Source organism: Myotis yumanensis, unplaced genomic scaffold (genome assembly GCF_028538775.1).
Source record: "Myotis yumanensis isolate MYYU_CA2020_CCGP unplaced genomic scaffold, mMyoYum1.0.hap1 SCAF_3, whole genome shotgun sequence".
In the NCBI taxonomy this organism is placed as follows: Eukaryota; Metazoa; Chordata; class Mammalia; order Chiroptera; family Vespertilionidae; genus Myotis; species Myotis yumanensis.
The window spans coordinates 64,849,182-64,874,496 of NW_027223754.1; the positions used below are offsets into that span (position 1 = coordinate 64,849,182).

Sequence of the window (25,315 nt, forward strand, 5' to 3'; positions counted from 1 at the left end):
GCTCTTGCCTCCTTTGTCGAATATTAATTGGGCATAGTGGTTTGGGTAGATTTCTGCGTTCTCTATTCTATTCCATTGATCTATATGTCTGTTCTTGTGCCAGTACCAAGCTGTTTTAAGAACAGTGGCTTTGTAATACAGTTTGATATCTGGTATTGAGATCTCACCAACTTTATTCTTCTTTCTCAGGATTGCTGCAGCTATTCGAGGTCTTTTTTATATTCCAGATGAATTTTTGGAACGTTCGTTCTAGATCTGTAAAATATGCCAGTGGTAATTTAATGGGGATTGCATTGAATCAATAGATTGTTTTGGGTAGTATGGACATTTTGATTATGTTGATTCTACCAATCCATGATCATGATATGTTCTTCCATCTGTTTATGTTTTCCTCTATCTCTTTTTTCAGTGTCCTGTAGTTTTTTACATATAAGTCTTTTATCTACTTAGTTAAGTTTATTCCTAGGTATCTTAATTTTTTTGGTGTGATGGTAAATGGGATTGCTTTTTTAGTCTCACTTTCTGTAAGTTCACTATTGGTGTAAAGAAATGCCATTGATTTCTTGGCATTAATTTTGTATCCTGCTACATTGCCAAATTCATTTATTAAGACTAATAATTTTTTGATGGACTCTTTAGGGTTCTCTATGTACAGTATCATGTCATCTTCAAATAAGGACAGTTTTACTTCTTCTTTTCCAATTTGGATGCCTTTTATTTCTTCTTCTTGTCTGATTGCAATGGCTAGTACTTCCAGTACTATGTTGAACAGGAGTGGTGAGAGGGAGCATCCCTGTCTTGTTCCTGTTTTTAGGGGGAATGGTTTTAGTTTTGCCCATTGATTATGATGTTAGCTGCGGGTTTGTCAAATATGGCTTTTATTATGTTGAGGTATGATCATTCTATTCCTACCTTGCCGAGAGTTTTTATCAAGAAAGGGTGTTGAATTTTGTCAAAAGGTTTTTCTGCATCAATTGATGTGATTATGTGTTTTTTTCTCTCAATTTGTTTATGTGATGTATTACGTTTATTGATTTGCGGATATTGTCCCATCCTTGCATCTCTGGACTAAATTTTATTTGGTCATGGTGTATGATCTTTCTGATGTACTGCTGGATCCGATTTGCTAGGATTTTGTTGAGGATTTTGGCATCTATGTTCATGAGGGATATTGGCCTGTAATTCTCTTTCATTGTGTTGTCTTTATCTGGTTTTGGTATTAGAGTGATGCTGGCTTCATAGAAAGAGCTTGGAAGTGTTCCTTCCTCCTGAATTTTTTGGAATAGTCTGAGGAGGATAGGTTTTAGTTCTTCCTTGAATGTTTGGTAAAACTCCCCTGTGAAGCTGTCTGGCCCCGGGCTTTTGTTTGCTGGAAGCTTTTTGATTACTGCTTCAATTTCCTCCATAGTTATTGGCCTATTGAGATTTTTAGCTTCTTCCTGATTAAGTTTTGGAAGGTTGTATTTTTCTAGGAATATGTCCATTTCCTCCAGGTTGTCTAGTGTGTTAGAGTACAGTTGTTCATAGTATTTTCTAACAATCATTTGTATTTCTGTGGGGTCTGTTGTTATTTTTCCCCTTTCATTTCTGATTTTGTTTATTTGGGTCCTTTCTCTTTGTTTCTTGGTGAGCCTGGCTAGAGGTTCATCAATCTTGTTTATCCTTTCAAAGAACCAGCTCTTGGTTTTATTGATCTTTCGTATTGTTTTTTTGGTCTCTATGTCATTTATCTCCACTCTGATCTTTATTATTTCCTTCCTTCTGCTTACACTGGGCTTTTCTTGTTGCTCTCTTTCTAACTCTTTGAGTTGTAGGGTTAGGTAGTTTATTCTCATTGTTTCTTGTTTCTTGCAGTAGGCTTGTATAGCTATGAACTTCCCTCTCAAGACTGCTTTCGCTGTGTCCCATAGGTTTTGGATTGTTGTGTTTTCATTGTCGTTTGTTCCCATAATGTTTCTTATTTCTTCTTTGATCTCTCTGGTAACCCAGTCATTGTTTAATAGCGTGCTATTTAGTCTCCATGTGTTTGATTTTTGTTTGGATTGTTTTTATTGTAGTTGATTTCCAGTTTTATGCTATTGTGGTCTGAGAAGATGCTTGATATGATTTCAATCTTCTTGAATTTGAAGAGACTTTGCCTGTGACCCAATATATGGTCTATCTTTGAAAATTACCCATGTGCACTTGAGAAGAATGTATATTCTGTGGCTTTGGGGTGAAATGTTCTGAAGATGTCAATTAATTCCATCTGATCTATTGTGTCATTTAGGATTGATGTTTCTTTGCTGATTTTTTGTTTAGAGGATTTGTCCAATGCTGATAGTGGGGTGTTAAAGTCCCCTACTATGATTGTGTTGCTGTCAATCTCTACCTTGATCTCCCCCAGAAGATTTCTTATGTATTTGGTTGCTCCTATATTGGGTGCGTATATGTTTACCAGAGTTATTTCTTCTTGTTGGATTGCTCCCTTTAGTATTATGAAGTGGCCTTCCTAATCTCTTTTTATGTCCTTCACTTTGAGATCTAATTTGTCAGATATAAGTATTGCTACCCTGGCTTTTTTTTCACTTCCATTCACCTGAAAAGCCTTTTTCCATCCCTTCACCATCAACACTCTATTGTCTGTGTGCATGGGCTATGCATATATACATATAAATTCTCCCATTAATCTCTCCCCACCCTCTATCTCTACCTTCCCTCTGAAATTCCTCAGTCCATTCCATGCTTCTATGTCTCTCTATATATTTTGTTCATCAGTTTATTTTGTTCATTAGATTCCACATATGAGTGAGATCATGTGATACATATCTTTTTCTGACTGGCTAATATTTTTAAACTAAAGTATATTTGACAAGCAATATTATATTAATTAAAGTTGTACAACATAGCAATTTCACCTTTATATAGTTTACAAATTGGCAAGTCTAGTTACCATCTATCAATATACAAAGTTATTATGTTATTGACCATATTCTCAGTGCTGTTCATTACATCCTCATAATTATTTATTTTATAACTGGAAGTTTGTAGTTCTTAATCTCCTTCACCCTTTTCACACATCTTCCTATCTCTTTCGGCTCTGACAACCATCAGTTTGTTATCTCCACATATAATTGAAATGATATAGTATTTGCTTTTCTCTGTCTGACTTATTTCACTTATCATAATGCTCTCTGGGTCCATCCACATTGTTGCAATAGCAAGATTTTATTCTTTTTTCTGGTTGAGTAACATTTTGTTATATGTCAGAGCTGCTGTTTGCAAATATCTTCCCCTATTCAGTTGGTTACATTTTTTTGTTTGTTTTGCTGTGCAGGAGCTTTTTAGTTTAATATAGTCCCATTCATTTATTTTTGCCTTTACTTTTCTTGCCTTTGTGGTTAAATTCATAAAATCTTCTCAAAGACTAATGTCTATAAGTTTAATACCTATATTTTCTTCTATGTAATTTACAAGATGCCTGGTGCACAAAATTTGTGCACTCAGGGTGGGGGGGGGGGTGTTTCTCAGCCCGGACCCCACCACTGCACGATCAGGGCCTGGAAGGGATACAGGAAGTTGGCCAGCCGAGGAGGGACCACAGGAGGGCTCCAGGGCGTGTCTGGCCTGTCTTGTTCAGTCCCAATCAGCTAGTACCCAGCAGCAAGCTAACCTACTGGTCAGAACGCCTGCCCCTTGGTGGTTAGTGCACGTCATAGTGACTGGTCGACTGGTCGACTGGTTGACTATCTACCCCCTTGTGGTCAGTGCACGTCATAGCAAGCAGTTGAGTGTCCTTAGCATATTATTAGCATATTACACTTTGATTGGTTAAATGGCCAACCAGACAACCGGACACTTAGCATATTAGGCTTTTATTATATAGGATTGTTTCTGGTCTTTGATCCATATGAGCTAATTTTTGTATATGGGAACACAGCAGTCTAGTTGGTTGTATTTTTAAAAATTTTTTGTGATAGATTCCCAGGTGTAAAACTGCTGAAATGGAGGAGAGGTATGCGTGTCTTATTTTTAAATGATGTTTGCAGATTGCTTTCCAGAAATGTACAATTTACCTATCTATCAACAATATGTGAAAGTTCATTTTACTTTGACTCTCCAACAGCAATATAATATTTTTGCTCTTTAAATTTTTGTGAGGTCAGGATTTTCTCTAAGATCTGCCAGATTTGTGTCTTTTTCTTGTCATTACCTTTTGGAATTGGATGAGTACCTTTCAGCCTGTAGACTTAGGTCTTTTTCTCCAATTATTTGCTACTTGTCTTTCCATCTATTTGCATGTCTCCTGATAGAATTGTTAATATCCTATATAATAAAAAAGTAGTATGCAAATTGGCCCTAATGGTGGAACAACCAGGGAACAACCAGTTGTTATGAAGCACACTGACCACCAGGGGGCTGATGTTCAACACAGGAGCTGCTCCCTGGTGGTCACTAGGCTTCTACAGGGGGAGCACTGCTCAGCCAGAAGCCAGCTCATGGCTGGCTAGTGCAGTGGTGGTGGGAGCCTCTCCTGCCTCTGTGGCAGCACTAAGGATATCCAAGGGCTCCTAGGCTGCCAGAGAGATGTCTGATGGCCAGGTTAGGCCTGATCACCCAGGGAATGGGCCTAAGCTGGCAGGTGGACATCCCCTGAAGGATCTCGGACTACAAGAGTGGGAAGGCTTGGCTGAGGGACCCCCCGATGCATGGATTTTCATGTACTGGGCCTCTAGTATATATATATTATCTAATAATAGACAAACATGGTAATTGACTGTACCTTCGCTATGCCTCCCATTGGCTAATCAGTGTGATATGCAAATTAACCACCATCTTTGTTGGTGGTTAATTTGCATATGTAGGCTCCAAGTGGTGGAGCGAAGCCTGACCTCCCGGGGCCGGCAGAGCAGCGTGGCCTGACATTTCCAAGGCCGGCGGATCCGTGAGGCCTCACTGGTCCGGGGCTGGCAGAGCAGCGAAACCTGACGTTTCCGGGGCCGTCTCCAGCCAGAACTCGGCCAGAGCAAAAGCCCAGGCCCCAGGTGCAGGAGGCAAACCAGTGCCAGCAGCCAGGGGAAAGGAAGGCCTATTGCACAAATCTCTTTGTGCAATAGACCTCTAATATATATTATGTATATATGAAGCTTTTGAGTTTATTATGTTTTTAAGCCTCATAATTTTCTAAGACCTGCTGTAATTATTCTTCTTTAACTCTCTGGCTCTAGGATGCTATTGTGTTATTTTCATTTACTTTATAAAAACGTTAAAGCATATTAAAATTTATAAAGTCTAATATAATGACCAACATCATATTTTAAAATATTTCTCACACTTATTTCAGATCTTGATTTTTCTTTTTTAAAATAAACATATTACATGCAATTAATCTACTACGTATACTTGTCTCCAGTCTTAGCTGCATCTTTTGTCCTAAAACACAGGTACAAGTACTTATGAATTTGATGTTTATCATTTGCATATATTGTGGCATACTTTTATTAAATAACTACTGATTTTTAAACAAGATATAGTCTTTTTTGGTCTGTTTATCATCATAGAAGTACTTGTGTATTTGTATTTGTGAGTGTGTATATTAGCACACTGTGCATATCATTGTCAATTTATTTTTTGCAGTTGATATTTATATACATTAATTCATATTCTTTCAGTAATTTCAACCTTTCTTTCGATCATCACCATAATATCTTATAAATTTAGACCACCTCCAATGTTTTGCTAATACACATCTATCTTTAATGAATACTTTATAAATGAGAATTTCTCCAGGTGATTTTACCTAAAAGAGCAATTGCTAGATTACAGAATATGCATATTATGAACATTACTAGATATTGCCAGCCAAACTGCACTACAAAATAGTTATACCAAATTACATTCTGACCAACAATGTGTGAGAATGCCTACTCTTCCATCTCACTGCCAGCAATCCTTGTTTCCAGACTAATTTTTACAAGAATGATATAGGTAAAATGTTATTGTGTATCAACTTCAATTTGAATTTTTCTGATTACTAATGAGATTGAGAATATTTTCTATGATGTATGACCATTTATGTTTTATCCTGTAAATCCCTCATGCAATTCAGTTTGTGTATGTGTGTATTTCAGTTTTTTACAACACACACACAGAAACAGAATTTTTCTCTAAATAACTATACAGAATATAATAAAATGTTAAAAATACTCCACCATTTAGTCTGAGTAAGAATTTAGTGATCAGGATCCAAACAGACATGTAAAGAGTCAGAATTGGAATTTTATTAAAGAAAAGGATTCTGCAACATAGTCAAGTTTAAGTACTGCATATTTATAACATGGTTGAGAAAATTCAGCTTAACTGAAATCTACATAAGCACAGGTCTCAATACATTATAATGTTTGAAGCCCATTAGCTCAAATTCTGCCTGTGTCACTCATTATATTGATAACATTTTAAAGCCTGATATACTATAGGTAAAATAAGCATAATAGCACTGTCTTATAGAAGGCACGGTATATCACATATAGCCAAATACAGAGTACAATGTTTGACCTCTGCTAAGGATTCAATAAATGATACCTAACTAAGCTATGAATCATCAATAAATATTTTAAACTTGCAAATTATCTTCCAAATGTGAAATATAATTTTATAAAATTTTGATTTGAAAAACATCATAAAACTATGAGATAATGCAGTACAATTTTAGCAGCCTAAAGTAAATAGATCATAGTCTCCCTCTCACCTATGGCACTATATATATATTTTTAAAAAAGGTATAAACAAATATAGTAAGAATTCCCATACATAAATAATTATTCTCATGAAATTAAAACATAACAGATATGTGGTTTACATGATTATAAGCAGATTTAACTGTTACCAATAAGTGTTGGCAAATTCTCATAAATGAAGATTTTTTTTAATTAAATCTTTATTGTTCAGATTATTACATTTGTTCCTCTTTTTTCCCCCCATAACTCCCCTTCTTCCAGCTCCCATCCCACCCTCCGCCCTCACTCCCCACCCACTGTGTTCATCCATAGGTGCACGATTTTTGTCCAGTCTCTTCCCACATCTCCCACACCCCTTTCCCCCCAAAAAATAGTCAGTCCATTCCCTTTCTGTGTCCCTGATTCTATTATAATCACCAGTTCATTCTGTACATCAGGTTATTTATTCACTTGATTCTTAGATTCATTTGTTGATAGATGCATATTTGTTGTTCATAGTTTGTATCTTTACCTTTTTCTTCTTCTTCCTCTTTTTAAAGGATACCTTTCAGCATTTCATATAATACTGGTTTGGTGGTGATGAACTCCTTTAGCTTTTCCTTATCTGTGAATATTTCTTGCCACTCCCTTCTGGCCTGCAAAGTTTCTGTTGAGAAATCAGCTGACAGTCGTATGGGTATTCCCTTGTAAGTAACTGAGTTTCTTTCTCTTGCTGCTTTTAAGATTCTCTCTTTGTCTTTTGCTCTTGGCATTTTAATGATGATGTGTCTTGGTGTGGTCCTCTTTGGATTCCTTTTGTTTGGGGTTCTCTGCGCTTCCTGGACTTGGAAGTCCATTTCTTTCACCAGGTGGGGGAAGTTTTCTGTCATTATTTCTTCAAATAGGTTTTCAATATCTTGCTCACTCTCATCTTCTGGTACCCCTATGATTCTGATGTTGGTGCGTTTGAAGCTGTCCCAGAGGCTCCTTACACTATCTTCGTATTTTTGGGTTCTTTTTTCATTTTGCTTTTCTGGTTGGGTGTTTCTCGCTTCTTCGCATTTCAAATCTTTGACTTGATTCTTGCGCTCCTCTGGTCTGCTGTTGGGTGTCTGTATAATATTCTTTATTTCAGTCAGTGTATGCTTAATTTCTAGTTGGTCCTTTATCACACCATTGAGGGTCTCATTAGATTTCCTGTACATCTCATCAAGTTTATCGACAGACTCTAGAAGCCTCTTGAGAGACCTCAAAAGTGTGGTTCTGAACTCAATGTCCTCCCTTGATAGTTTTGTCCTATTTCTTTGTCTCCACATTTTTTACGCTTTCTTGGTACACCCCCCTAGTGGTCTTTGTGCACAGTCTTGCTGTAGTTAAGCCTTGATTGTTATAGTTAATATTAGAGGGATTTGACCTCCAGGCCGACTGGCTGTGATAATCAGCTGTGTTTGCAGTGGAAGAACTTGTGTCCTCTAGGGAGGTGCTAATCTAGCCTTTGCCTGAGGCTATCCGGCAAATGCCTCTGTGCAGGGCTTGGGCGGGGCGGGTCCCACAGGATCAACAGGGTGGAGGAGGGAGCAGTTATGGCTGCTCTCAGTCCGTCCCCAGGGGCTCTGCCTCTCTGTCCCAGCAACAGCTGCAAACCTCGGAGGGACTGTAGCCAGACAGTCCTGCTTCTCCCGTTTGAGTCTGGGTCCCTAGAGACTCGCCTGGATCTGGAGCTCTGAGTCTGAGGCTCCCTCCGGATTGAAACAGACAACCACGCCCTCAGCCACCAGCCCGCACAGCGCGCACTCCGCACCTTAGTATTTTACTTCAGCACTGCACCTCCTCTGATTCTCGGTTCCTCCTAGTTGTAGAACTTCCATTCAGCCAGTCTTCCTGTGGTTCTGGATGATGTCCGTTCCGTCTTTTAGTTGTATTTTTGAAGTGGTTGTTCGAGGCAGCAAACTCCGGCGTTAACCTATGCCGCCATCTTGGTTTCTCCGAAAATGAGACTTTAAATACAGTCGTGAGAGCGGGAGTCCATTGTACAGGCACCAAAATGAAGATATTTTTAAGAGAGTCAAAAAGTTTTAAAAAATCAGTACTTCTTTTTCATATCATGCTCAGCCTATTGTACATGAAAGAGGAAAATCCTAGAGAAGTCCCTGTTGTAATAAAGGAGGAATAAAAGGAATAAAGTTGTTGACAGTGAATACTTAATACAAAACTCTCACAAATATTGGCTTCACCTCCTTTTACTCTATGCACTAATTAGTTTTTTTATAGATGTGTTATAAATTGATTTGCTGTTAAATTAATATAAAACTTTTGTTTCATGTGGTCTTAAAAACTATTGAAAACTTTTTTCTCTATTATTATTTCTATTATGTTTATTTTATGCAATATGATATACTCTTAAATAAAACTTAATAATTTACAAATGGTTTAGCAAATCATTTGGGCTTCAAAATTATATTACTTTGTCTTAGTTTTAATAGAATATAATATTAACTTTTGAAAAGGTATCTAGAGTCTACGGCCATACCACCCTGAACGCGCCCAATCTCATCTGATCTCAGAAGCTAAGCAGGGTCGGGCCTGGTTAGTACTTGGATGGGAGACCGCCTGGGAATACCGGGTGCTGTAGGCTTTTAAAAAAAAAAAGGAAAAAGAAAAGGTATCTAGAGAATCCAACCTGTAATAAAAAAGTAGGTAAGTGACTGTATATAGAAAATTGTGCTAAAAATGGGAGCACTAACTCCAACCTTCTTCAAATTTAGGTGTCTACTTTCAACTCTTTACAAATGTAGGTAACTTCCTTTTTTTAAAAATTGTTTTATTGCTTAAAGTATTACAAAGGGTATTACATGTGTCCTTTTTTTCCCCCCCACCCTTAACAATCCCCTGGCCTGCCCTACCCCCCGTGTCTTATGTCCATTGGCTATGCTTATATGCATGCATACAAGTCCTTCGGTTGATCTCTTACTCCCCTCCCTCCTGACCCCCAACCCTCCCTGGCTTTCCCGCTGCAGTTTGACAATCAGTTTGAGGCAGCTCTGCCTCTGTATCTATTATTGTTCATAAGTTTATAATGGTCTTTATTATCCATGAATGAGTGAGATCATGTGGTATTTTTCCTTCATTGACTGGCTTATTTAACTTAGCATAATGCTCTCCAGTTCCATCCATGCCGTTGCAAATGGTAAGAGTTCCTTCTTTTTTACAGCAGCATAGTATTCCATCATGTAGATGTATCACAGTTTTCTAATCCATTCATCTACTGATGGGCACTTAGGCTGTTTCCAGATCTTAGCTATGGTGAGTTGTGCTGCTATGAACATAGGGGTGCATATATCCTTTCTGATTGGTGTTTCTGGTTTCTTGGGATATATTCCTAGAAGTGGGATCACTGGGTCAAATGGGAGTTCCATTTCCAGCTTTTTGAGGAAACTCCATACTGTCTTCCATAAAGGCTGTACCAGTCTGCATTCCCACCAGCAGTGCACAAGTGTTCCTTTTTCTCCACATCCTCTCCAGCACTTGTCGTTTGTTGATTTGTTGATGACAGCCAGTCTGACAGGTGTGAGATGGTACCTCATTGTTGTTTTGATTTGCATCTCTCAGATGATTAGTGACTTTGAGCATGTTTACATATGCTCATGGCTTTCTGAATGTCCCTTTTTGAAAGGTGTCTATTTAGGTCCTTTGCCAATTTTTTTATTGGACTCTTTATCTTCCTTTTGTTGAGTTGTATGAGTTCCCTATAAATGTTGGAGATTAAACCCTTATTGGTGATAACATTGGCAAATATGTTCTCCTATGCATTGGGATTTCTTGTTGTTTTGTTGATGGTTTCTTTTGCTGTGCAGAAGCTTTTTATTTTGATGTAGTCCCATTTGTTTATTTTCTCTCTAGTTTCCAATGCCCTAGAACCTGTATTGGGGAAGAAATTGCTTCGGCATATGTCTGAGATTTTATTGCCTTTGGATTCTTCTAGTATTTTTATGGTTTCCCATCATATATTTAAGTCCTTTATCCATTGTGAGTTTATTTTTGTGAATGGTGTAAGTTGGTGGTCTAGTTTCATTTTCTTGCATGTATCTGTCCAATTTTCCCAACATCATTTATTGAAGAGACTACCTTGACTCCATTGTATGTTCTTGCCTCCTTTGTCAAATATTAATTGAGCATATTGGTTCAGGTCGATTTCTGGGCTCTCTATTCTATTCCATTGGTCTATATGTCTGTTTTTGTGCCAGTACCAGGCAGTTTTGAGAACAGTGGCTTTGTAATACAGCTTGATATCTGGTATTGAGATCCCACCTACTTTGCTCGTTCTCAGGATCGCTGCAGCTATTCGGGATCTTTTTTTATTCCAGATGAATTTTTGGAGAGTTCGTTCTAGGTCTGTGAAATATGCTGTTGGTATTTTAATGGGAAGTGCGTTGAATTTATAGATTGCTTTGGGTATTATGGACATTTTAATGATGTTGATTCTACCAATCCAAGAACATGGTATGTTCTTCCATCTCTTTATGTCTTCCTCTATCTCTTTTTTCAACGTCCTGCAATTTTCTGAGTAGAGGTCTCTTACCTTTTTCCTTAAGTTTATTCCTAGGTAGCTTAATTTTTTGGTGCGATGGTAAATGGGATTGTTTTTTTAGTCTCACTTTCTGTAAGTTCACTATTGGTGTATAGAAATGCCATAGATTTCTTGGCGTTAATTTTGTATCCTGCTACATTGCCAAATTCATTTATTAAGTCTAATAGTTATTTGATGGAGTCTTTAGGGTTTTTTATGTATAATATCATGTCATCTGCAAATAAGGACAGTTTTACTTCCTCTTTTCCAATTTGGATGCCTTTTATTTCTCCTTCTAGTCTAATTGCAATGGCTAATACTTCCAGAACTATGTCAAACAGGAGTGTTGAGAGTGGGCATCCCTGTCTTGTTCCTGTTCTTAGGGGAAATGGTGTTAGTTTTTGTCCATTGAGTATGATGTTGGCTGTGGGTTTGTCATATATGGCTTTTATTATGTTGAGGTATGATCCTTCTGTTCCCACCTTGCTGAGAGTTTTTATCAAAATTGGGTGTTGAATTGGGTCTAATGCTTTTTCTGCATCAATTGATATGACTATGTGGTTTTTTTCTTTCAATTTGTTTATGTGATGTATCACGTTTACTGATTTGTGGATATTGTACCATCCTTACACCCCTGGACTAAATCCTATTTGGTCATGGTGTATGATCTTTCTGATGTACTGCTGGATCCGATTTGCTAGGATTTTGTTGAGGATTTTGGCATCTATGTTCATGAGGGATATTGGCCTGTAATTCTCTTTCATTGTGTTGTCTTTATCTGGTTTTGGTATTAGGGTGATGCTGGCTTCATAGAATGAGCTTGGAAGTGTTCCTTCCTCCTGAATTTTTTTGAATAGTCTGAGGAGGACAGGTTTTAGTTCTTCCTTGAATATTTAGTAAAACTCCATTGTGAAGCCGTCTGGTCCTGGGCTTTTGTTTGCTGGAAGCTTTTTGATTACTGCTTCAATTTCTTCCATAATTATTGGCCTGTTGAGATTTTTAGATTCTTCCTGATTGAGTTTTGGAATGTTGTATTTTTCTAGGAATATTTCCATTTTCTCCAGGTTGTCTAATTTCTTGGAGTAGAGTTGTCCATAGTATTGTTTAATAATCATATGTATTTCTGTGGGTCTGTTGTTATTTCGCCACTATCATTTCTGATTTTGTTTGTTTGGATCCTCTCTCTTTGCTTCTTGGTGAGCCTGGCTAGAGGTTTATCAATCTTTTTTATCCTTTCAAAGAACCAGCTCTTGGTTTCATTGATTTTCTGTATTTTTTTTTGGTCTCTATGTCATTTATTTCTGCTCTAATCTTTATTACCTCCTTCCTTCTGCTCACTCTGGGCTTTTCTTGTTACTCTCTTTCTAATTCTTTGAGCTGTAGATTTAGATGATTTACTACCATTTTTTCTTGTTTGTTGAGGTAGGCCTGTAGAGCTAGGACTGCTTTCATTGTGTCCCAAAGGTTTTGGATTGTTGTGTTTTCATTGTCATTAGTTTCCAGGATGTTTTTAATTTCTTCTTTGATCTCATTGGTAACCCAATCAATATTTAATAATATGCTTTTCAGATTCCAAGTGTTTGAGTATTTGGGGTTGTTTTTATTGTAGTTTATTTCTAATATTATGCCCTTGTGGTCTGAGAAGATGCTTGGTATGATTTCAATCTTCTTGAATTTGAGGAGACTTTGTTTGTGACCCAATATGTGGTCTATTTTTTAAGATGTCCCATGAGCACTTGAGAAGAATGTGTAATCCGTGGCTTTGGGGTTCTGAAGATGTCAATTAAGTCCAGCTGATCTAGTGAGTCATTTAGGATGGCTGTTTCTTTGCTGATTGTTTGCCTAGAGGATTTATCCAGTGATGTTAGTGGTGTATTAAAGTCCCCTACTATGATTGTATTGTTGTCGATCTCTCCTTTGTTATCTTCCAGGAGATTTTTATGTATTTGGGTGCTCCTGCATTGGGTGCATATATGTTTATCAGAGTAATGTCTTGTTGTATTGATCCTTTTAGTATTATGAAGTGGCCTTCCTTATCTCTTGTTATGGCCTTCACTTTGAGGTCTATTTTGTCCAATATAAGTATTGCTACTCCAGCTTTTTTTTTCATTTCCATTTGCCTGAATCATATTTTTCCATCCCTTCACTTTCAGTCTGTGTGAGTCCCTTCTCTTGAGGTGGGTCTCTTGTAGACAGCAAATGTATGGGTCATGTTTTTTTATACATTCAGCTACTTGATGTCTTTTGGTTGGAGCATTTAGTCCGTTTACGTTTAAAGTTAGTATTGAAAGGTACTTGTTTGTAGCCATTTCTTTTTTTGTGTGGTTGTTTTCTTTCTGAGCTTTTTATTTCTTCTTTTTATACCAATCCCTTTAGCATTTCTTGCATTGCTGGTTTAGTGGTGATAAACTCCCTTAGCCTTTTTTTGTCTGTGAAGCTTCTTATTTCCCCTTCAATTTTGAATGATAGCCTTGCTGAATAGAGTATTCTTGGGTTCATTCCTTTGCTTTGCATCACTTTGTAAATTTCTGTCCATTCTTTTCTGGCCTGATGTGTTTCTGTTGAGAAATCATTTGATAATCTAATGGGAGATCCCTTGAATGTAACTTTCCATCTCTCTCTTGCAGCCTGTAAGATTCTCTCTTTGTCCTGAACATTTGCCATGGTAATTATGATGTGTCTTGGTGTGGGTCTTTTCGGGTTCACCCTGTTTGGGACTCTCTGTCCTTGTGTGATTTTTTTCTTCCTCACCTCTTGGAAGTTTTCTGATATTATTTCTTCAAATAGGTTTTCTAAGTCTTGTTCCTCTTTCTGTTGTTCTGGCACCCCTATTGTTTGTATGTTGTTTCCTTTCATGTTGTCCCATAGCTCCCTTAGGCTCTCCTCTTGTCTTTTAATTTTTTCTCCAATTGCTGTTCAGTTTGGGTGTGTTTTGTTTCCCTGTCTTCTAATTCACTAATTCGGTCCTCCGCTTCTCCTAGTCTACTGTTGAAACTTTCAATGGTGTTTTTTATTGCAGCTATATCACTCTTCATTTCTTCTTTGTTCTTACATAATTTTTTTTAATATATTTTATTGATTTTTCACAGAGAGGAAGGGAGAGAGATAGAGAGAGTTAGAAACATCGGTGAGAGAGAAACATCGATCAGCTGCCTCTTGCACATCCCCCACCAGGGAAGTGCCAGCAACCCAGGTACATGGCCTTGACCGGAATCGAACCCGGGACCTCTCAGTCCACATGCCGACGCTCTGTCCACTGAGCCAAACCGGTTTCGGCTGTTCTTACATAATTTATTGATTTTTTTTATCTGTTTTTCTTGCTTCTTGCATAAGTTGTTGATTTTTTCCTCCATCCCGTTTATGCTCTCTAGGACCCTTAATCTAAATTCTTTTTCTGTCATGCTGCATGCCTCGGTTTCACTTAACTGCTTTTCTGGCAAGTTCTCCTTTTCTTTCCTTTGGAGGTTTCTTTGTCTATCCATGTTAGATCTCTCCAACATATCTAGATGTTGAGTCCTTCAGTGGCTGCTCCCTGGGTGGCAGTGGCTCCTCGGGCTGCGGTTGCTCCTCGGGCGGTTGTGGTATCAGCTGCTCCTCAGTTGGCAGCAGCTCTTGTGGTGGGTGCTGTTCACCGCTGTGGTGGCTCCTCTTGCTGGAGGGGGGAGGCTTCACACACAGCTACTATTCCTCAGAGGGTGTGGTGATCAGGAAGCTGCTGTTTCTTGAATCTAAAACAGTTATTTTATAGAATAAGAGACTGTCAAAAAATGACAGATTTTGCAGAACAAGGAACTATTAACAATAGCAGAGAATTCAAACTGCAGTTTTATACAAGACTAGTGGCCTGTTGCATGAAGATTCGCCCAATAGGCCATCCTTACCCTGGCTGCCGGCACCGGTTTTCCTCCGGAACCTGGGACCCAGGCTTTTGGTCCAGCCGCAAGCAAAAGCAAGGCTTGGCTTCTCCAACCCGGCTGATCCCAGCTCCTCCTTTTTTTTCCCAGCTCTTTGAGCCTCAGGCCCCCAGCCCCTCCTTGAGCGGAGCCCAGGCCCGGCGGGAAGCTTGGCTTCCTCTGTTGCTGGGAGCAACTCAAGCCTCCTGCTTGCTCCAGCCTCATGGCTGCCACCTTATTTAGTCGTCTTCAGTCTTTACTCTGTGCCTACGTATGCAAATTGAGCTCCATCTTTGTTGGGTTAATTTGCATAGTTGCTCTGATTGGCTGGTGGGTGTAGCGGAGTGGCTGAGTGACAGTGATGGTTAATTTGCATGTTTCTCTTTTATTAGTGTAGAGTAGATGGAGGTTACTATTCTTCAACTTAAAATCAGAGATAATGAGAAAACCTCAAAGTAGTCAGGAAAAATAAACCTATTTGAAAAATAAATAAATATATTAGGCATGCCAAAAGAGATGAATGACAGTGCCAAAATTTGAGAGCAAGAGGAAGAAAAGATAAACAAAAGGAAACAAAATTACCTGATCCAGTTATTCAAGTTACATGAAAGGGATTAATAAAAATTGCAATAAATTTGTATTAGGACAATAAATGGTGTGAAAATAGATGACAATATGAAAAGTTTGGTGAAAGCACTGACTCTATAAAATAAGCAAATGGAAATGCCAGACTTTTAAAACTCAACATGGAAAATTAAGAACTCATTCGTTGTTTAAAAGATTCAGAAAAGCAAAGAAATGGTTAGTCACTTTGAAAAACAGACTTACAGGAAATACCAAAATTCAATCATACACCAGTAAAGAAAGTAAACTAAGCAAGAACATTAGCGATTTAGGAGAGACAATGAAAAAATCTAATGTATGTAATTCTAGATAATGTAGTTCTAGAATGAGAGGAAAAAAAATTAACACGGCAAAAAAAATATTTGGAAAGACAATTGCTGAAACATTTTCAAAACTGATGACAAATAGTGAGCCACATAATTGAAGATATTTTGCCAATTCTTAGCAACATAAATATATAAAAAGACCACACAATTTTTAAAAATATTATGAAGTTAATAATAACTTTGTGAAGTTCAGAAAGACCATGTTATATAAAAAAAAAATAATGGGGTTAACTCTTAAAGCAGAGACAGCCTACTACATTTAAAAGAGATTTCTAACTGGATTTTTCATACTTTCTACACAATTCATTTTTTGTTTTACATTTGAAATACCAAATTTTAAAATATTGGAAAGCATATGATATTGACAATGCATTTTTAAATTTTTGTATTAAACCAATTATATACCAAGAGAAGATTTACTATAGCTTAAATTTAAATGTACAGATCTTTGCTGTCTGCCATTCCCAATTAACACCCTCATTTGTTCAATCCCTCTTTTTTAAATTATTATTTATCCAGAATACACCATTTCTCAAAAGATAAATTCTTCAGGTTACATTCTATGTTTTCAATCTTTACATATGGCCTTATAATTTAATCTATGTTTCTTGATCTACACGAGTCTTTCTAATCATTTAAAAGGATTGGCCCTCCAATCCATGGGTTCTTCATCTGTGGATTCAACCAACTGTAACTGAAAATATTTGGTAAAAATGTTACATGTTGCTAAGCTGGTGATATTTGTGTCTGTACTGAACACATACAGACTTTTTTTTCCTTGTCATTATTTCCTCAACAATACAGTATAACAATTACTTACATGGCTTTTACATTGTGTTAGGTACTATAAGTGATTTAGAGATGATTTAAAGTAGATGAAAGCATGTGCATAAGTACATTGCCAATTTTGGTATCGTCAAAGGTCCTGGACTCAATCCTCTGTGGCTATGCTGGGGCAATTGTAATTTATAACTATCATTGGCAAATTTGAGATTTTAGTATGTATCATATCCCATAGGAAATACATGTAATGCAGTCATATTAAGTTATTTTGTTTAAAAATAACCAAAAAACACATGCACATATGTGTATGTGAACACACAGATGAACACAAATGGCAGAAGAAACACTGAATTAAGAGAGCAAACCTCTATTTCTCATTCTGCCTCTAAATCTCTGCATGGCATAGGTAGATTAGGGTCTGATTTGCTTTCCTTGAAACTTGTTTTCGTCAAATGTTACAGTGGAAAGGAGGAGTTGGTCTCTAATGTTAATGTTGTTTTGCTTTGTTTTCCAGCTCAAGTGGGCTATTTTTAGCAGATTTCACATTCCAAGGCTAAGATGTAATTGAAGTGTTTTGTGTTGAAAGAGATAATATCAGTAATCAATGCATTCATTTTTAGATCAACTCGGTTTACTTTCTCCTATGTACTATTGAACTGGAAGAACAAAGGGCAACACATTGTATATTTCACCTCTTAAAATAAATATGCACAAGGATGAAGAGAGATTTACCAAAGACTAATCTTAATGAAAATTGCAGTGAATCTAATTCCATCAGGGTTTCAGACTTTTATCTAAGGTGACAATGGCTAACCTGATGATCTCATCTCTGGAGAAAGCTAAGCTGGAAGACAACCTCAAGGTCATTTCTTTCAAATAAGAGCTATGTGCTAATAGGAGAAGAATAATGGGCAATGGCAACTGTGGACTTTTTTGCCATATGCTTTCTAGCACCACAATAAGACATGTAATGTGAAAGTTATAATGGGAATATAATTTATGCACATGTTAATAATGACTAGCCTTTTCCATGTTTTAACCTTGAACTATAGCTAAGATATTGTCAACATAATTTTGTTGGGAAATAGGCAGATATATTATGGTTTGCAAGTGGGGTTTTAACTCTTGTATCATTTAAGGCACCTCTTAAATAATGTTATCTTACAAAATTTATAATAGAGAAAAATATGTTGTTTTGAAATTCTGTTTATTTAGTATTTGACTTCTACTACTTAAGCCTCCTTCACAAGTTTGCACAATTTACATGCTTGTATGCTTGGGTGGCTCCAGAAAACACCTCTTGTTCCTACCTACATATGTCTTCTTTATTTGCTTGTTGAATATGTTTCACTCTATGGTTATAGAGAAATGTTAAAGTATATTCCTGGAAGAAATAACACCCTGTTTTAAAGTCAGGTTATCCTACCTAATAAAAGGGTAATATGCAAGTTAACCGTCACTCTGCCCATATCCACAAGATGGCAGTACCCAGTACTCTCAGACCCACCAGAGTCCCCCAGTCCCGGGGGGCGGCCACTAAGAGCAAGCAGTGTGAGTGGCCTGGTGGAATGCTTGCTTTGTCACTTCGCCCAGCTCGGGCCAGCCCCCCAGAGCTGGAGCAGACACTGACAGGGGCTGGTCCACAGCCTCTGCAGCCGAGTACAGGCCTAGAGAGGAGATGGCAGGCCTGCTTCCCGCAGAAGCAGCACGGATCCGTTCCACCTCCCATGGAAGCAGCACAGATCCCGGCTGTGCGCTGTGGTTCCTGTTGGCTCCTGGGGAAGTGATGGGTGGCCTACTGTGCACAATATCACCCGATGGGCTACTAGTCTATAATAATAAAAGTGTCATATACTAATTAGACTGGACAGCCAAACAACCTTCCGGATGTCATTCCGGATGTTCTGCCCAACGATGCTGCGGCAGCTGGGGCCGAGGCAGAGGCAGTTGGGAGCTATCTGGCAGGCAGGTGAGCAGTTAGTGGTGATCAGGCCGGCAGGCAAAGTGGTTAGGGGAGATGAGGCAAGCAGGCAAGTGGTTAGGGGTGATGAGGCAGGCAGGAAAGTGGTTAGGGGCAATCAAGCAGGCAGGCAGAGTGGTTAAGGGCGATCAGGCAGGCAGGCAGGCAGGCGAGCAGTTAGGAGCCAGCAGAACCAGATTGCAAGAAGGATGTCCAACTGCCAGTTAAAGCCCAATCCCGCAGGCATTCCCCCAAGGGGTCCTGGATTGCAAGAGGGTACAGTCCAGGCTGAGGGACCCCTCCTATGCATGAATTTTGTGCACCAGGCCTCTAGTATAATATGTAATTATCAATATCACAGTTAGGGAAGCAGTGATTTGTATGTCTGTACTCATCAACCACATCATTTTTCTCCAGCTCCTCCACCTAGATGGAGCCTGAGGAATTCTCTCTCCCTCTCTTCCTCCCTCCATCCCTTTAACTCTATTTCCCATCTCTATCTTTATCCTCTCTTCTCTTCATCTGCTCTTTCTTCTTTTAATTTCTTTTGTTGTTTTTCTTTTTTTTAAATGTTGGTGTAATGGTTCTGTTCCACTTCACTAGTTGGTATCAGATGCACTTTTGAATGCCCAAATAACAAGTTCATGCTACCCAGAAAAGGACCACCAGGAATTCACATGTATTTTAAGATGCTGACTTTAATGATTGTTGCAAGAAGAACACATACCATGGAATGTCTCACTATGAGGGTGTTGAAGAAAAAAAACTATTCTAGAACGTGGGCTTATGTTAGATCAATGTAGGGTGAGTTTAAGGAAGTGGAGGAAGGGGTAATTAATCCTTAATCAGTCTCATTTAGAAGGAAGGAAGACTGCGCAGAAGCTGAAGCTGTAACTAGTAAAGAAGCAGAAGTCATTCCTCCTAACCAGGATAGGGATGCATTTGGTTATTTTGTAGCTCAGGTCATTTTGTAGCTCTATTTTGTCTGTTCAGACAGGATTATAGAATGTCCTGTTTTGTTTGAATCCATCACAGTCACAGAGTACAATTGATGATGACATTCTGTGAAATTACTATGTTTGACAGAGGAACACCATATCCTAGCCGGAAGTGCCAGGTCAGCTCTGACTTTCAGGGGACGCTTTTCTCTTTGTCATTATCAAGTTATGAATCTCAGGAAGCCCCTCCCTCCAGGCAGTCTGCTAGTTAAAAACGTGCACTCTTGAACTACACGGCTGGGTTTGAGTGACTATTGAGTCTGTTATTTACTAAGCATATTGTGGAATACTTACTTATCTGTACTTTATTCCCTTCAACTAAAAATTGGACATTCACTCCCTCATACTGTTATCATGAAAGTTAAATTAAAGTTAAACTAACTCCCACCAATCACTCAGGGTCCCATCTTTCCTTGGTAATTGCTAACCTTTTCCTTCTACCAGCTAGAATGTTAATCTACTATGTAAAGAATTTAGATTATGGAATCACAACAGCTCAGGACTGCTTTATAAGTAAGAAGTAGCTATTTGCCTAACTTTTATGGCAGGATAATTTTGAAGGACATTCATTTTTATGATCATTTATGTATCTTTCCTTTGCTTCCTTTTGTTAGACAGAGAAGCTTTGTAATTTCCCACTTTGGTGGCTTTAATAAGGTGAGGAACAGATGCAACATTAGGTCAAACGACTTCCCTTCTTTTGTTAAAATGTTCCCTGTCTGATTTGATTATTCAGAGTGCTGGTGGGAGCACAGTAAAATGAAGAGTACCTCTTCTGAGTTTCATAATTGAGAGACAGAACTATCTGTTAATTTTCTGAAAAATGGGAACACACATACACTATTCTAGGTCAGTTTCCCAAGATGGTGGTATATAACATCTTTTGTGAAGATTCGTGGGTCTCATACATAACATGGAAGAAGAAACAGCATTTTCAGATCTGAGAAACGGGGAAAAAGAAAACCTCAGCATGAACATTAGAGTTAAGCTAGTGGATCCCATAAAATTAGGCCCTTGATTTTTTGTTTAGTGAGCACAATATACTCAACAGGAAAATGATCCCCAACACTGATTCTGTTATAAGATTCCAGGGCAGAAGGAATAGGAAAACAGACAAGAAAGTTAAAATAAGGCCAAACAGTGTGGGCAATTTGCAACCAGCTTCTAACTAAAAAATTATAATTTTCCCCAGCCTAAAGATACAAAAGCAAATGGTTAAAAAACCTCCCTAATGAGAGAATGCAGAAAGAGAGGAAGAAAAGGGAAGGGGGGAAAAAAAAGAGCAATTTTACTCCCTAAGCACAGAAGAAAGCAGTCCCAAGGCTTGGCAACACGAAGTTGCCAGGTGCTTCTCATGAATTCTGGAGAGGCCACAACACAGAAAAAAAAAAAAAAAAAAGAAAGAAAAAAAAAGGACCTTGAGAATTAATCTGTACAAAATAGTCAGCAGAGGAATTTTGAGACAAGAGAGTATAGAACACCTCAGACCCCCACCCAACCTGCTCTTCAGATGAGCTGAGAGCCTGTCTGTGCTTCATAATCCAGATGTGTAGGTTTGCTTGCTTGCTTTGCTTTTTCAATAAAGGTGCATACTTTAAAAATTGGCTTTTCACAGTGCAGTCAAAGTCTCTCACATAAATTCATTTGTATAAGAAGACAAGGATCGAGGTTGGGAACAGCCCTCTCCCACTGACTCAGGGGGCTGTCTGCTAACACCTCTCTGGTGTTGGTAAGAGGTGCCTATAACAATTCTAGTGAATATTAGATAAATGTTTATTTAGTCCAGTGGTTGGCAAACTCATTAGTCAACAGAGCCAAATATCAATAGTACAACGATTGAAAGTTCTTTTGAGAGCCAAATTTTTTTAACTTAAACTATATAGGTAGGTACATTGTTATTAAGTAAATTAGGGTACTCCTAAGCTGGCCTTTGCTAAAAATGTCCTCAATCTGAGGGGTCGACCTCAGCGAACGTACCCCCACTTCTTCTAATGCCACTTCTTTAAAATAGACTCACCCAGGCTGAAAACCAACTTTTGCGCATGGGCCACGAAGTTTTAATTACACTGTACGTGCACGCCCGCACGTGGTATTTTGTGGAAGAGCCACACTCAAGGGGCCAAAGAGTCGCATGTGGCTCGCGAGCCGCGGTTTGCCAACCACTGATTTAGTCAATAAATTAATGAGTGATTGATTAGATGTCCAAAACTTTTGCACAAATTAACTGGAGATAGGAGAGAACACTTGTAGAATGGCCAGATAGATATACTATTAGAAATTTGGTTAAACTCAAAGAAAACAAATTCATTATTTCATGGCTGCCTTGGAATGTGGGTTTAGAAACATGCCCAGCACAGACTTGTGGATATATAGAAGGCCAGTTAGATCACCTTCCCAGAACAATAACAATAAAATAATGCACATGTATAATAGCTCCCTCTTTTTAATGACATATTCCCCCCAAAAATGTCAATAACAGCAGCAACACTAGTACTACTACAATTTCAACTGTCAGTGCATTCTACCATAGTTATATTCTTGGCTGTAAATTATATAGCCATTGCCTCTCTCATGAAGACAAAGCCCGTTCTTCTCTTCGCTTTTTTATTTTTTTCCCTTGAGGTTGTGTCGATCTGAGTAATGGCCTTTTCCTGATTAGGTGATGCTTTCTCACGCATCTGTGCCTTTGCACATGCTGCTCCCCTGGCTTAATGCCTTCTGGCCATCTGCACTTGGCTAACTTCCAATTCATAGTTCACGATTTTTACATAAGCTTCCTATACTCCAGGAAGCTTTTCTTAGAAAATAAGTTTTAGTAGAAAAGACAGACGGTGAACACTTTGCTAAGTGTCTGAAATGAGAAGTGAAGAAGGAAAAGGAATAGAAAAGAGGGCTTAAAATGATTTATTAAAATTTTTATTTTAAATTTTGCCTAAGCTTCTCTATATTTAACTTAAACATTTTAAAAACTGTATAGTATATTTTGCTTGATATTTAATAATATAATTCAAATACTTTCACTGATATTAATCTAGATGTTAAAATCTAGATCTCATTTTTTGAGGTCAAATTGTAAAAGGATAGATTTAAAAAGTATTAATTAATAATGTATTGAGAATGTGAGAGTTGCAGAGGAAATTGTATGTCTATATCCAGATTAGTACATTAAATAATAAAATTTGAATTTAAAGAATAGCACCCCTGATAACACAGGATTTTAGCATCCTGTGTTACCACTTCATAATTAGTATTCTTTTGTTATCACCATTAATTTGTTCTTCAGAGAAATAATACTGTCAATAAAATTTAACATTTGATATACTTCCTACCATCCATAGAATTAACTCCCTCTAGTTAGTTGAAAACACTGTTATAAACATGAAATTATTAGAACTTTTTAAAAATATGTTAGCACTATAAATTAAATTTCTATCAATCTATTTACTTAATGTCTATCTACCGATTATACTAATGATGTTATATTTATTGGGGTAGGTATTATTAACAATTATTACAGCAGTATTTCATGGCAAATTTATTGCATTAATTCTTGAATGTATTTTTCTTTTTTATATATAATATATTTTATTGATTTCAGAGAGGCAGGGAGAGGGAGAGAGAGATAGAAACATCAATGATGAGAGAGAATCATTGATCGGCTACCTCCTGCATGCCCCCTACTAGGGATTGAGCCTTCAATCTGAGCATGTGCCCTTGACAAGAATTGAACCTGGGAACCTTCAGTCCACAGGCTGATGCTCAATCCACTGAGCCAAACCAGCTAGGGCTGAATGCATTTTTTAATCCTTATAACATTATGCAGACTCATTACCATCAGGATAAAATTTATTTAAAAAGATAAATTAGGATTTTCCCAATCTTAGCATTAAAAGTAAAGTCATCTAATCCTGAGATTCCAAGTGGCCAATCAAGATCAACTAGTAGATTCCTCAGTACTGTCTACAGATATTTTCCATATCATAAATATTCTAAAATTCCTGTTTTAAATAATGGTCAGTGTGTCAGCTTGGTTGGGCCTTAGTGTTAATATATTCTGGATGTTTATGTGTAGGTGTTTATTTGGGATGAGATAAATATTTACCTTGGTGGTCTTTGAGCAAAGCAAATTACTCTTTATGGTAATGTGGGTGGGATTCATCCAATCAGTTGAAGGCCTTTAACAGAAAATTATTGACTGCCTCCCAAAAAAGTAATTCTTCCAGTAAACTGCTTTAGGACTTGAACAGCAATTCTTCCCTTAGTTTCCAACCTGCTTGTCTACACCATCACACACACACACACACACACATGCAAACACACACACCCTTTTGGTCCTTTTTTTCTGGAGAGCCCTGACTCATATAGTAAGTAAAGAGATAGCCTAACTTCAACTCTAATTTTAGTACCTAAAGGAGGCAAGGGTGTGTGAGTGTCTGCATGAGTGTGTTTAGGCTTTCACATGCATAGTTGGAAGTTGGAGTAATGAAAGAGTAAATATTGGTCAAAAGAAAAAAGAGAAAAGAGATAGCTGGATATTTTTAAAATTCTTAATGCCCAAATAGAACTAATAATGATCAAGTGATAGATAGAATGTCATCACTGGTCAAAAAGCCTATTAACTTGCCTGATATAATTTAAACTATATCCTAGGAAATTGTCCAGTATAATTATTACTGCATTTCTATGAAACACTAATTTCCTTCCCCCCCCAAAAAAAAATTCAAAATAAATCTTTAGACAAATTATCTGTTTTTAAATTGGGAACTGATGAAGAATTCTAAATTTGTGTAACCAGATGATAAATATAGATAAATTCTATATTTATCTCACATTGAGAATTGTGCACATTTTACTTAAATTTTTCTGCATTTGGAACTAAAGTTGTTGCCCACATTTAGACCTGATTATATATTCTCCATCAAAGTTTATTGTATATACAATATATTCTATGTTCATTTCATTACTATTTGCACTAATAAAAACAAAAGGTAGGAATATATATAAAACACACAAAAAACTCAAAGTTCAGTGGTAAATAGAAGTTGCTAAAAACAAACCAGCATGGAAGCATTTATGAAATATACAGCTTGGTCCTGTACTGTAATTTAGGGAGTCTAAAGTTTATAACCATTAGTCTACGCTATTGACAGAAAAATGTTCAGGAATTAGAAATTTTAGAAGCTGTTTATTATTTAAGAACTAGCTTCTTAAATTCAGAGCAGGTACACGATCCAAAGATTTAAATGTGCCCCTAGACTTACTTATGGACACTGTCAGAAATTTTATAATGACTTCATGGTAAGCTTATTCATGGTTGACTGGGAATTATTTAATTGGGATGTGACAAAGTACCTAGATTTTTTTTTCAAATTTATTACCTTGGAAAAAACACATTTGAATTAATGTGTAATATTAGAAAATATATCAGGGTGCAACTGGAGGCAGAGAAATAAATTAGAATGAAATTGC

The 25,315-nt window shown here is 37.5% G+C and overlaps 1 non-coding gene across 1 annotated transcript; it reads left to right on the forward strand.

Moving 5' to 3' along the window:
• Positions 1 to 9,211: 9,211 nt before the first annotated feature.
• LOC139007809 (5S ribosomal RNA) lies at positions 9,212 to 9,330 on the forward strand. Its single transcript, XR_011470967.1, has one exon. It is a non-coding gene; the product is annotated as a 5S ribosomal RNA (ribosomal RNA).
• The last annotated feature ends 15,985 nt before the right edge of the window (positions 9,331 to 25,315 follow it).